The following is a 13,220-nucleotide window of genomic DNA, read 5'->3' as shown; positions in this document are numbered from 1 at the left end:
GTCTTCAACTTGATTCACATGTCATAAGTAGGATATACAACTGCAGTCATAGTCACTGTAATTTACCCTATTTAAAATGTAAACAGACTTTGGACCAAGGGTTCGCATGGGGAAAAAAAAAAAAAAAAAAAAGAGAGAGAGGAAGCAAAACTAGGAACAGGTATCTTGTCAAGAACACAGGGAGGAATTTTAAAGGAGACACCATATCTTTGTAAAACAAGTGTTTTGCAATATACATGACATATACTTAGCGCTGTTAAGGTAATTGGGGTCCAAATCCTTTATTCTAGGATTTTGCTTGACAGGAAAACAATCTGGTGGAGAAACCAAGACAAGCCTATCACTGGTGTTAGTACCGTCTTTTGGCTTTTCCTGGTTAGGGGTCGCCACAGCGGAACTCCAGTCTGCTAATGATTGGCAGTGGATTTTTACGGTGCTGAGTTGCCAGCCCGACACCCAACCTTCGAAGGCGGCACTCCATCACTGGTGTTACTACTGAAAATTTTAAGAGGACAAGGACTGCCACAGAATTCCTTCAAGTTCTGTTTCCTATTATAGCAATACAGCATTCAATAAAAACTGAGGCGGTAGAGTTGTCATCTTAGAAATTCCTTCAGCGTAGAGGAGGTGTAAACCTCTGTTGCACTGTAGTGCTTTTGAATACATGATAGGTGAGCATGACTTTAACAGTCATTACATGTCATTCCACTGACAGTTCACCAAGTAATCCAGAAAGTGTGGCTGACTTTCTATACATGCTGGAGTATGACAAATTAATGATGAAGAGCTAACCAGCCCCAAATCTAATGAAATGTCATTAACTCTTAACAGTTCTTTAAAAGAGAACCTTTACCATTTACCTACATGAGAAGGTTATAAAAGACTTAAATCCAAAGCCAGAGATTTGAACAAATTAATCTGCATCAAAAAAAAAAAAAACTTGCTACAGAAAATGGCAAAAGTCAAAATTTCTTCAGAGCCACAGCATAATTAAGAAAGAGAAATTCACTTAGTTAAGCAAGTCCTCCATCATTTGAAGCCATTTAAAACAAAAATTCCAAAACTCAGAATGCAAACTTGTGAAGTAAACAGGATTTAGACCCTATAAATGAAAATAATTGATAAAATGCATACAATATACTAACAGTGCATTCATACTCCTTCTGACAAAATTTGACAGGTCTATAACCATTTACAAAAACAAACATTCTAAGTTCTTTATCACTCCAGACAGCAAGACTTATGGTGTCTGAGCCAATCCCATAGGGCAATAAACATTAACTACAGCCCACGCAAACAGAGCTCACTTAGTGGCTCAGGAGCTTGACAGAGCAGGCAGGCAGGAATGGGCATGCCTATCATGGAGAGTGGAGTCACTCAGATGTACTATCTCAGTCCATTGTTGAGACTGCCAATGCATTGGGGGAGGGGCATTCGCCAAGTCAAATGTGGAGTTGTACAGGATATGCAACAAAGCCAGTTTCATACCAAACCCTGGGACAATACAGGTGCATGCAAGTGTGTGTGTGTGTGGGGGGGGGGGGTAGACCTTTGGTCAAAACACTTATTAGCAGCAGTGCAACACTACTCAAAGAAACCTAGCTCTCCCTATATGCACAAAAAATAAATAAAATAAGTGTTGGGGCTGGTTTGGGAGTGGTTAAGATGGATTTGGTAGACTCGGTGACAAGGACAGGCACCATTACAAAACAAAATTAGAGCAGGTGGAAGAACCACAGAATCGGTAAAGGTATTCATGTTCCTGCCAAGGCAGAAGCCCATTTGTCATTATGTGCTGCTAGAAAGAGTTTCACAAAGAGAGTCATTGAGTTAAGTAAAAATTAAGGCAAGTTGTTACAAAGTATGAAAAAAAAAATAACACCACACACAAATTCCTTTGAACATATAATTCCTTGGTTTCACTCACAAAAAGTACAAAAGCAGCACTTTTTGTCACAAGTGTCCCAGACCTAGTTAATTAGCCCCAGCTACTAAAAATAACTGGTCTGACAAGATGTTTCCGCTAAGATGTCAACACAGTAAATTGCCAGAATTCTTAGAAACTCTGTCCCAATTGATGTGAAAAAATATAATTTTTGTGTGGAAGGATTCCCCAAAAGGGGCTTCTTGCCAGAAATGGAAGATGAACAGTCATATGTAACAACCAAATGACTGGCTTATTTTGGGAGGTGGCAGAAAACTGGAATCCCTAAAAAATAAAATCACTGAAAAATGGGAACAGTGTGTAAATTTCACCCACAGCAGCAGGTCAGGAAAGAACCACAGATCCTGAAACTGTAGGAAAGAAATTTAAAGCCATTATGCGACATAAAGACTGAGAATATTTTAACACCCTTCAAGATACTGGCTGAATGATACCAGTATCCACCAGCAGTAGCAGTTCCTAGTTCTAATGACTTTCTGGCACTATACCTGGATATTCAGTTGGTAAAATTAGTCACACGTTTGAAAAAAAGTCACAAGATGTAGACCATGTGCTTTACTATCTAGCAAGTTAATACTTACAAGAATACTTCAACATCAGTACAACAGCACAGCAATAAATAGTATAATCAGTATGACCCACACACAATTTTGGGAATTGTGTGTGTCTGACATAACCAAGGAAGCAAACTATAAACGCATTACTTATGAAGCACAGCAGTGTACTAGCCCACTCTACAGACAATCTGTTTTGTACACTATTGAATTGGGTGGTCAGATGTGAAAAGAAACCCCCCAGAATAGCTTGATAGTTCTAAAGTTTAAAATCATGCTGTCACCATACAAAATTCAATACAATTAAATTAAATGTACAGCAGTTGCTGCTTCAACATGCACTAGGTCATCTTAAAATTTAAAAAAAAAAATGTAAGACTCTTTGCAAACCACAGCTTGGACTACAGTGACAGGCACTAAGCCAATAAGAACTCAATTTCCTGCTGATGTTGCTTTGGCACACTGTCAAAAACAACTTACTGTTCCCTGTAAAACTACATCAGCAGGAAAAACAGTTACTAAACAGCAAACCTGAAGCACCAGCTTCAAACAAGTACTGTAAAAACACACAGGTCAGCAACAGCCACACACATCTAGCCTCAGTGTCCCTCAATGTTCTCCACCCACACCATTTTAGTGGAAGTCACCTGACCCTCATCAACTCAGTATAAACTGCACAGACTGTTTCACTACATTCAGTTCTGTAAGGCACTATACATTTTAAATGGGCTTTTGAATTTGCCATCACATACTACATCTGTGATCTGAAGAAATACTACCAAAAAGGTATATTACCAGAGACCTATATTGCTTGACAGAGTAGTGAGAAAATGGAAAACAATAAACAAATGGGAATTACTTGTAGACACTCAAATGATTACCCCACTGTCAAGGACAGAACACAATAAAAAAAAAAAAAAAAAAAATGGTGGCTGTTCTGTATCTTCACAAAATCTACCGCCAAGCTTCGAAGCTGTTGGCACCCTAGCCAAATACCCAAGTGGCCCTCAACTTTTTTGTTGTAGCACAATAATCATACACCATATCAAATTGGTGAACACCACCAGAAATCTAAAAGGAGAACATGCCAGGTCTGAAACTTCAACTTCTCAAGGATGAAATCATGACAACAGCCTACATGAAGCAGCTGTTATTCAACACTAAACCAATAAACATCCTGGATTGAATGTACCATTTTCTCGGCCTTGCACCAGGGTAAGATAAAACACCATGGTTCAACAAAGCACTGAAGTCACTGATAAAAATTCTATGCCTGGAGAAGTACAACAGTGTGACAGCATATTCACTTGTAAATGTGCATCACATATAGAGAACGTGTTCAATGACTACTTCTCTACAACTGTGGACAAGCTGCCAGGGCACCTACCTGCCTGTTTCAGCAATAATGAATGCAATAAAGAGAATTCTTCAGCACACAAATAAAGGCATGGATTAGTATCCATCTATAATCTGCCATCAGCTTATGCAAGCGGTTTGCACCATTTATTACATATCCCCTGACAGTACAATACTAGGAGCATACAGGATGGCACTGACCAAGAAGTGTGGAAAAATAGCAAGACAATATCTAAAACAACAGCAAGGTATGCACAAGGTGGCTAATTATGGGCCTATAAGCATACTGAGCCCATTTGCTACAGTTCTTCAAAAAGTATTCAACTAAATTATACAGTGTCTGCCCATTAACATTCAAAAATGAGCACGCTGATTGGTTAGCACAACCAGCATGTCCATTGTACAATCCAACATATACCAATAGAAAAAAAAAAGTCTGCTCATCTGGACTTTCTCAAGAATAGATTTAAAAAACTATTCTTGAGCTTTACCATTTGTTACTATTATTCATTGCTAGTTCCCTGGCGCTTTACAGTGGTTGGCGGTGCAAAGATAATTGAAAATAAATAAAGTTTGAAATTCTGACAGTTAAAAGGTTAAAGACAGAAAGAACAGAGAAAATACAAGGAAAATCGGGTACATTATACAAAAACTAAAGAAAAGTACCCAATTTTCCTTATACTTCCTTTGTCCCGTCTCTCTTGTACCTCTCAACTCCCCAGATTTCAAACTTTTTCTCTTTTTATCCCTTTCCAAAGCACTGATGTACTGCGTAAGTGTGGGAATGCAAGTCACGTACGCATGCATAGTACATCACGAAAGCCACAGGATACTGAAAAAATGCAGGAGAACCAGATGGCGCCATTAAAACAAAGACATTATTTAAGAAAATTAAGTAATTCCTTTCTTACATAATGTCATTGTATAATAGCAATAGCCCATGTTTGGGTGTGAGCAATGTTGGAATTTACCCATGACTGGCATGTTTTGGTCACAAGGGGGAATCCAGCATTACCCACACCCAAACATGGGTTATTGTTATAATAAACTGCCTAGAAGAAAGGGAGATTTTATCCCACACACAGCATGACTTAGAAGTGGCAGTGGCACAAACTCAGTTACTATTAAAACTTTATTGATTAAACAAAAGGCTAATATTTTTGGACCTCTGTAAGGCTTCTAATATAACAGACCAACCTGTAGTTGCCTCGTTTATAAGTTACCTTACAAAACATAATAAAGCTGCAGCCTTGCAGAGTGCTATTTCATCATCATATTCTAGCTGTGCCTGCAAATGGTCAGTTGAGATCAGTGCACTATCTCGCTAAATAAAATAAATAAATGTTCAGTTAAAACTGGGGTTCCATATGGACCTACTTTAAGATACACAAATGACATGAAAATCTGTATTGCTGTTTACAAGTCACACTATAACCTGGTTATTAGCTTACACAGAAATTCCAGATTTGCAGCTGCCCATCAGGTCTCCTGCCATCAGAATTCTGTATTTAATGAACGAGTGGACCCATACAGTAATCGTAATTTCTAGTAACTTTTCTTTAGTCAAAACCTAATGCACAAGAATCACTTCCTAGGCCTGACTTACTTGCTGCAATGGCATTCACCATCGAGGAACCTCAGACCCAACTAACAGCATTTTCGAGCAACACCCAAAACAAATTAACAGACTTCTGGTTTGTGTGCTCCATAAATGCTGGAACAGTCTTACCAAAATTAAGACAATTCACCACTTTGACTGCATTCAAGAATCCCACAAACTGCATTATTATTTGATTCCTCCTGTTCCACGGCATGAGTGTTTAGTCATGCATGCATCTACGTCCAAACAGTAACAGATTACTTAACAGCACTGTTTCCCCTTGATTACTGTTAAAACCTAGAATTCAATACCATGGCTAAGTTTATGTATCACTTTGACCAAGAAGTAGGATTACCTGACCTCCACCCCCACCCATACTGGGTACTAATGTTTCCAGCTATTCTGAGATATTCCTTCCTCTTTTCCAGCTTTATAACCACCATAAGATCAGAGGAGTTACACAGCAACTGAGCTATGAAGCTATTAATGCCTTGCCAGTACCAACCCTTTAGGCCATGCACCTCTTTTCAAGACGGGCTAGGCCAGTCATAACAGGAGTGAATTTACAAGTACCCATCCAATTGTCCAGTCCCTTTCATGTACCATCTTAGTTCTTTTCAACAATTTAGCTTGAGAATGGCAGTTAGATACCCGAACAGTAAATAGAAAGTCTGTACACAAACCCAGAAAGTGTGACTGCACTACATGTCTTACAGGTTCAGGTGTCAGCCAATCATAAGCCAAGAAAAATATTTTACCAACACTGATAAAATTTAACTCCAACATAGAAAAAAGCAAAGCAGAGGCAAGGACAAACAACCATAGAAGAACCCTCCAAGTAAAACATCCTACAGCCTTCTCAAGCATGTCACCAAGTCTGACTTCAGTTCAGAGTTCAGTATCAGCTGGCAATATTGAAATGGGAAGCAATTTATACAGGCCTATAAAGCATCTTTTCAGTCTGTCTCTCTTCTGACAAGCTTTGGACACACTACATTTTGACCATTCTTTTACTCACCTATATGCAACTCTGACAACACCGTAGATAAAACTCAAAATAGTATGATGCAAGTATTAAAAACCCTTGCAACGGGTACATTTATTTCATACTGTCCTGCACAATTCAATTTTAATGTAATCCTTACCCAGAGACTTTTAAACTTAACAATTTAGTCCAATTTAATGTGAAGAATTTAAACTAAAGCCAGAACCCTTCAAACATAACACATTCCGATTCTGTACAATCATCACTTCTACAAACCATGGATGACTGGAACCTTGCAAAGAGAACAATGGTGGTTCAAGTATTCCAGCTCATATCTTCCAAACTGTTTTCAAGCCTGGCTTCTTGCTATCATACTATCATACCTGAAACAATCTTTTAAATGTTATTTGTCTGGCAATTACTAAATGCAATGTCGTGGCCATTTCACTCAATTATACATTTGTACTGCATAAGTGCAAGCTAATTATTCCACCACCTCAACAAAAGCTGCTCAGTATTTCAGCAGGTTTACTCCATACAGCTTTTTAATATCTCTCCAACCTTCTTCAAACACTGCTAAGACCAGAGTTCACACCCATGTCTCTAATAAGTCGTTTCCTCTTCCTTAAAGAATACAGCAAGTTTGGATATCCTTACTACTTTAGTTGGAATCTTTTGTGATTCCTCAAACTAACTCCCCCAATGCATTTTGCTATTTAGGAATGCTCTTACACCTAACAGAACTTAATATCACAATGATTAATCAAATTAGAGATTATGAAAAAGAAAGGATGAGGTGGTGGTGGTAGTTAAGCACCCTTTTTCATGTCCCATTTTCAGGTGACTCCAAATTTCAACTACCAGACATAAAATCTGTTTAGGCATTCCTTAACTTGATCAGCCATCATAATCTTCCTCCTTGGCCAAAACACCCTTGCTGAAACAAGATTTTTTTTCCTGCTATTAATGTTAACCATACTGAACATACAAATAGTTTTTTGTCAATGGATCCATCTTTCACTTCAACTTCACTTATCGGACTCATTTTGTCAAGATCAAATCAAAAATTTTCTTTTCTCTGATGACTCTTACTACGTGCACAAATCATGTTTGTGGATTCTCTGTAAACAGATACAAGCAGTACCTTCCAGTTTACCTTTGTTAAATTAAGTTAAGATTTCCTATTATCACTATTTCTTCCTAGCCAAAATCTCGATGGTCTTTTTAAATAAACAACTTCATCTCCAGAATTTGGTGCTTTCTACATTCACCATCCAACTACAGTTCCCCTCCTTTATAAAAGGCCTACATTGTTGAATTACTTTACATCAGTTTTCTCCTCTCCCTCTCCTCACTCCCTATGTCTTCTTGGCAAACATTCACCTTCCTCAATCTATTGGCTTACAGGTCTAGAATGCATAAACTGGTTATAATCGGAGACCTTATCACACTACTCTATATTAATTCATAACATCTTTTTCTATCAAATTTTTGAATTAATGGCATTGATATTTAAAACGTGAGTGATCATGATTTCGGGTCTATTTCCCTAGTTACTTTTTTCCTTTGTCCCCTAATTCTGAAAGTAAAAGCTTGAGAACTATGCCGGTGATCATGACTTTAAACTGCTCTCCTAGTCTGCCTTTTGTGCAATGCCTCTTTTAAAACTTTTAGCTTTCTGGTAAATCTCCGAGGATTATAGTCAAGTCATTATTGTAATAACCTACATTAAGAGCCCTACATTAAGAGCTTAATTTTTACCATTCAGAAAATACATACTGATAAAATCACTCGTTTTACCTGAAGAGAAATATATAAAAACTATCCCCAATCATAGCTCTCAAATTTCTAGCTCCAAAATGAGGAACATTCGCCTTCATAATGTGGAACAAATGGGCAAAATGTGGAACACGTACTAATGGCTTGCTAACAGCTTCAACTAGGAAGGTTATAGGATGGTTAAAATATGCTGGTTTTACTTTTAAAGAAGATCCTTTAATTAATATGATTAATTTCTATTTACCATGGATTTCACTTAAAAAATCCTAACATTGAATGTGTGACAGACTCTTTCAATGTGGAACTTCGAGGAACATGAACTTTTTAAGACCCCAAAATGAGGTACGTTCCCTTCTCTTGCGCAAAGTAATTGAAAGCAGTGCTGGTGGTGTCAGTACTAATTTCTAAACTATATCTGCAGTCTTAAAAGTCTGGAAGGAAATCTCAGTTTTAATTCGATCCGAAGAGAACCTCTAAAGCTAAGCACAAAGAAACACAAAGGTCTGAGAAAGACCAAAGGCGCGTGTCTGTCTGTGTACATGCGTAGGGGGTGGGGTGTAGTTAAAACACATTGTACATTTCTGCCTCAGTTTAGGAATGGTACACAGGCCTGCACGTACACTACGTACAAAACGGAGAAGTGTTTACATCTCCACAGACGCCAGTGCAAGTCCTTGCTGTACCCCATAGCTACAAGGCAGACACACCTCTTAAGAACAAGAAATTTGGACAAAGCCAAATATGAGGGGACAAAGGCCCAACAATAGGGACAATTTTAAGTATTGCTCTTACAATCTTAGAAAACTGACAGAATAACCGATTTTGCATTAGCGTGAAATTTTTGACTAGCATTAGCATGATTTTTGACTATTATGGAGTCAGAAACAAATGTCTGTCATTATTTTCTAACTTCAATCCCCGACTATTTGCCAGTAATTTGTCGAAAAAATTCTGTGAGGAACAGACCAAAAACAGGAGGCAAAATCGGGACAGTTAAAATGTATGATAGGCAGATGGTCAGCGTGCACTATATTCTATCTATGCCAGATGAGACGAAGAAAAAAAAAAAAAAAAAAAAAAACCACACAATGTATGGCCCATACAGTATGGGAACGTGACTGGTCCCAAACAACCTGGAAATAAACAAAAATGCAATTTAAACTTCCGTTAGTCATGAAAACACAAAACTAGAACCCCGACTTCCAGAAATCAGTTCCAAACTGTAACTTAGTCATTACCAAAAGGAAACGAGACAGTATGCCGTCTGTTAACCTAGTTTACCTTCCGTAAGTAGGGAAAATCGTGTAAAACATTACTGCCGCGCCACGTGCACTTAAAAAACATACATCACACTAGAGGTGAACGAAAACCAAATCCGAACTACTACAAACTCTAGTCTTAACTGAGCGCTACAACACAATTTATCCAACCTATGAAGTAAACCACTGACAACTTCACTAAACATATACTTCTTTTTCTAATGCTTTAGAACAAACAAACCAAAAAGTACTCACCACTCTGAACAAAGAACCCGCGCAAAAATTCAAGTATTCAGGATGAAATAGGGAGTGATCTAAAAACCTCTCCTCAGTTAGCCATTAAACTTCATACTATCAGCCTACTACTATAAACAAATACCATGGCGGTTAAATCCGATTGTGTTGTTCGCCTGGGGCCAGCCTACTTTAGGACGTCATCCCAAAAATTAAAATAATAGAGAGCAGAGAAACCCGATGTTGCAGTAGCACTAAAACATTAATACCGCACTGGATAGTTTGGCGATATTGTTTGCGTCCGAAATAATAACACATAATGTGCTTAAAAGCAATCCGATTAACAGCTCTGTCTGTAGACTAAGGAGAGTTCTACCTACAGTTTTATCAACTGACTGTTGTTAGAACACTGCACTGAGATATTCAGCCTACCAAGACCGTGTGTGGTCTAACTCGTAGGTTTACACATAAATACTTGACAGCGGTTCACAAGCAAAGGGAAATATGTCACAGAAGCAGACAATTTGTGACTCAAAACTGAATAATTTCCTAAGGCTTACTAATATGACAGCTTTTGTCATCAGCAAAATTGTACGAATGTCAGTTTCAGATACTGGCTGCCACGTATCCGAGAGTCGATTAACTCTTGACGGTCCGTTTCTGGACGAACTGGAGAGCAAAGCAGCACTGAGTGGCATACCGTGCTTGTTGGCTGCCATAGCAAGGAGATCCCACTTCTATATTACAAACTTGAACTATCCTTATTTTGTGAATCCTTAGAAAATGGATCTACCAGATCAGCAACAAAGTCACAACTCTAGTTTTACACAGTACCAGTAAAGAAAAGTACATATCGTGTACCTCTCAACTGTCCAGAGTTTCACAGAATGTCCAGGTTTTTGCCTCAAAAATTTGATCTGTTCCTCATAAAATTTGAGGTTTTCTGACATATCAATCACTGGGATGATCTGAGGAGTGAAATCACTAAATGACATATATTTGAGTTTCAGGGTTCATATGTATTGGAAAATAAAATTTAATATAAACTCTGTTATTTTAGCAACTTTCTAAGTTTATAAGAGCAATATTTAAAATCTGACCCTATTTTTGGGTCTTTGTCCCCCCATTGTGTCAGGCTTTGTCCAGATTTCTTGGCTAAGAGGTGATGTAACACATGCACACCTCACCAAAGTTGTCAAGTCAATCATGGTTACAAGTGTCCCTGATTTGCCTAATATTTTTGCCCTGTACCTCATAAACTTTATGATTTTTTTTTTTTGTAAATCACAGAGGAGCATTCCTTTCAACCTGTACTTGAGCCAGTAAGGGTCTATATTATATTATCCCATGCTTACAAAAGTGAACAATAATGAATCAACCCCATGTAAGCGAAAGCTTACAACATCGAAACCTCAGAACAGCGATTTTTAAATCGCTGTTCTAAAATTAAAAAAAAAAGCTTTAAAACATTGCATAATGTGGAGGGCTTCACCCCCCCCCACACCCTCTGATGTGGGGGGGGGTTGTGCCCCCCACACCCCCCCTACTTAAATATACCAACTCCGAGATCTCACTACAGTGCCAAAAATGGCAGAGTAATGAAAGCAGTCAAGCAAATTCGTTGAAAAGCCGCTTTGCTATTTTGCCGTTTCGTTCTTTTAGGTTTGTTCAAGATGCATTTGACAAAATGCATCTGCGATCACGCAATAGGAACCCGCCAGTAACTAGCTTCTAGTGTTCTACCCCAGTAAACAAATTTAAATGAGTACATAAATAAATAACCCTTGCTCTACCACGGTGGTACGGCGGTAGCGTTGTTACCTCACAGCAAGAGGTTCTCCCGTTCGATTCTCAGCTGGGCTTGGGAGTGCCTTCTGTGTGGAGTCTGCATGTCCTCCCCGTAGTTGTGTAGCATTTGAAAGATATGCGTGTGTAAATGGGCGTGCCTTCGTTGAAGGTTGGGAGTCGAGCTGGCACCTTCGGCGTTTCGTTAAAATCTATTGCCAATCATTAGCGGACCGGAGTTCCGCTGTGGCGACCCCTTACCGGGAAAAGCTGAAAGACAAACAACAACAACAACATAAATAAATAACCCTCATATTTTTGCTATGTACCTCATAACTTTTTGATTTTTTTGTTTGGTAAAGCCCTGAGGATCATACCTTTTAACCCATGCCTGAGCCTGCAAATGGTCATTATTTGATCAGTGATCTACCCTCTAATCAATTTTAAATAAATAAATAAACACCATACCTCTCAGTCATAGCTCTGACCTTTAAAATCATAGAGTGTCAAAAGAGGAGCAATTTCTTATTTTTCATAATATAAATTCTTCCTTTACTGGACCACATAGCTCTCAACCTCTTACTTCTACAGTCAGGGACAAATCCAGAAATAATTTGGGACAATCAAGAACACTTTTTTAAATGTTACCACCATTAACTGAGAAGCTGAAATAATAAGAGAATATGAATTAACACAAATTTTCTGAAATAAAATAAGTCTGTGACTCTATTACCGTTATTTATTAAATGTAATCCACTACCTTTTCTCCCAAAATCACACATTTTAGGATGGATTGGGAGGGACAGAGCAACATTTTGAGCCAAAATCTGGAAAATCCCTGAAAAATCAAGGATATCTGAGAGGGATGCTAGACCCTATATAGTTAGCAATAGGAATATTTTAAAAGCTTAATTTAATTAATCAATAAGTTACATCAGCATAAACAGGCTGGTGTCTGACTTTATGCTAAGATGAGGATTGTAAAGAGTTTCATAACACTGACCTTCATCAGTAAGTCCACTGGGACATAAAAGCATTTTATGGCCAAATGCTTTATCTTCCAGAATAGTATTAACAGCTACTCCAATTGCACAAAATAAATATCATATGGCAGACTGCAAATGCTAATTTAAGTACATGAAACAATGCACTGGCCAACTTAGGTGGCACCTTCTGGAATATTCTTTTCAATTATAATTTATATTCTTAAGCTAACAGTAACAACATGCACTCATCATCTAGTGGTGATTTAGACTCATAGCTCTCAACCAATCAAGGACAAATCTCAATAGAATTAGGGACAAATCCAGAAATAATCAGGGACACATTTAAAATATTAGTACTATTAACTTCAGACATTGACAAAACAAGAGAATGTGAATTAATGTAAGTTTTTGAAGTAAAAGAAGTGTATACTCTAATTATTGTCATTATTTATTAAGTATAATTTATTATATTTTCTCCAAAGGTCACCAATTTTAGGAGAGATGAAGAAGGATAGAGCTAAAATTTGAGTCAAAATCAGGGAAGTCCCTGAAAATCAGGGATAGTTGAGAGCTATGCTTAGACTGTTACATTTCAAAATGCTCTCATACTCAAATAGTTTCCCATGATCTCACATTTTCCCTTCACACAAACAATGCTGCAGTCATTACAGAACTTGTAATAAAAGCAAGAACAAAATACAGCGGCAGACTGTCCTTGTTTCTAACTGCTTCTCTTG

The 13,220-nt window shown here is 37.9% G+C and overlaps 1 protein-coding gene across 1 annotated transcript in view; it reads right to left on the bottom strand.

Moving 5' to 3' along the window:
* LOC122805293 (atypical kinase COQ8A, mitochondrial-like) overlaps positions 1-10,146 on the bottom strand; it is a 740,997-nt gene extending 730,851 nt beyond the window's left edge. The window contains exon 1 of the mRNA XM_044075380.1: positions 9,734-10,146. The gene's annotated coding sequence lies outside the window, so the exon portion shown is untranslated. The remainder of the gene's footprint in view (positions 1-9,733) is intronic.
* Between the last annotated feature and the right edge of the window lie 3,074 nt (positions 10,147-13,220).

This window comes from Protopterus annectens, chromosome 6.part1 (assembly GCF_019279795.1).
Source record: "Protopterus annectens isolate FY-2018-M chromosome 6.part1, PAN1.0, whole genome shotgun sequence".
NCBI classification, from domain to species: Eukaryota; Metazoa; Chordata; order Ceratodontiformes; family Protopteridae; genus Protopterus; species Protopterus annectens.
Note: the sequence above shows the minus strand (reverse complement) of the source record. Positions and strands in the feature narration are given on the sequence as shown.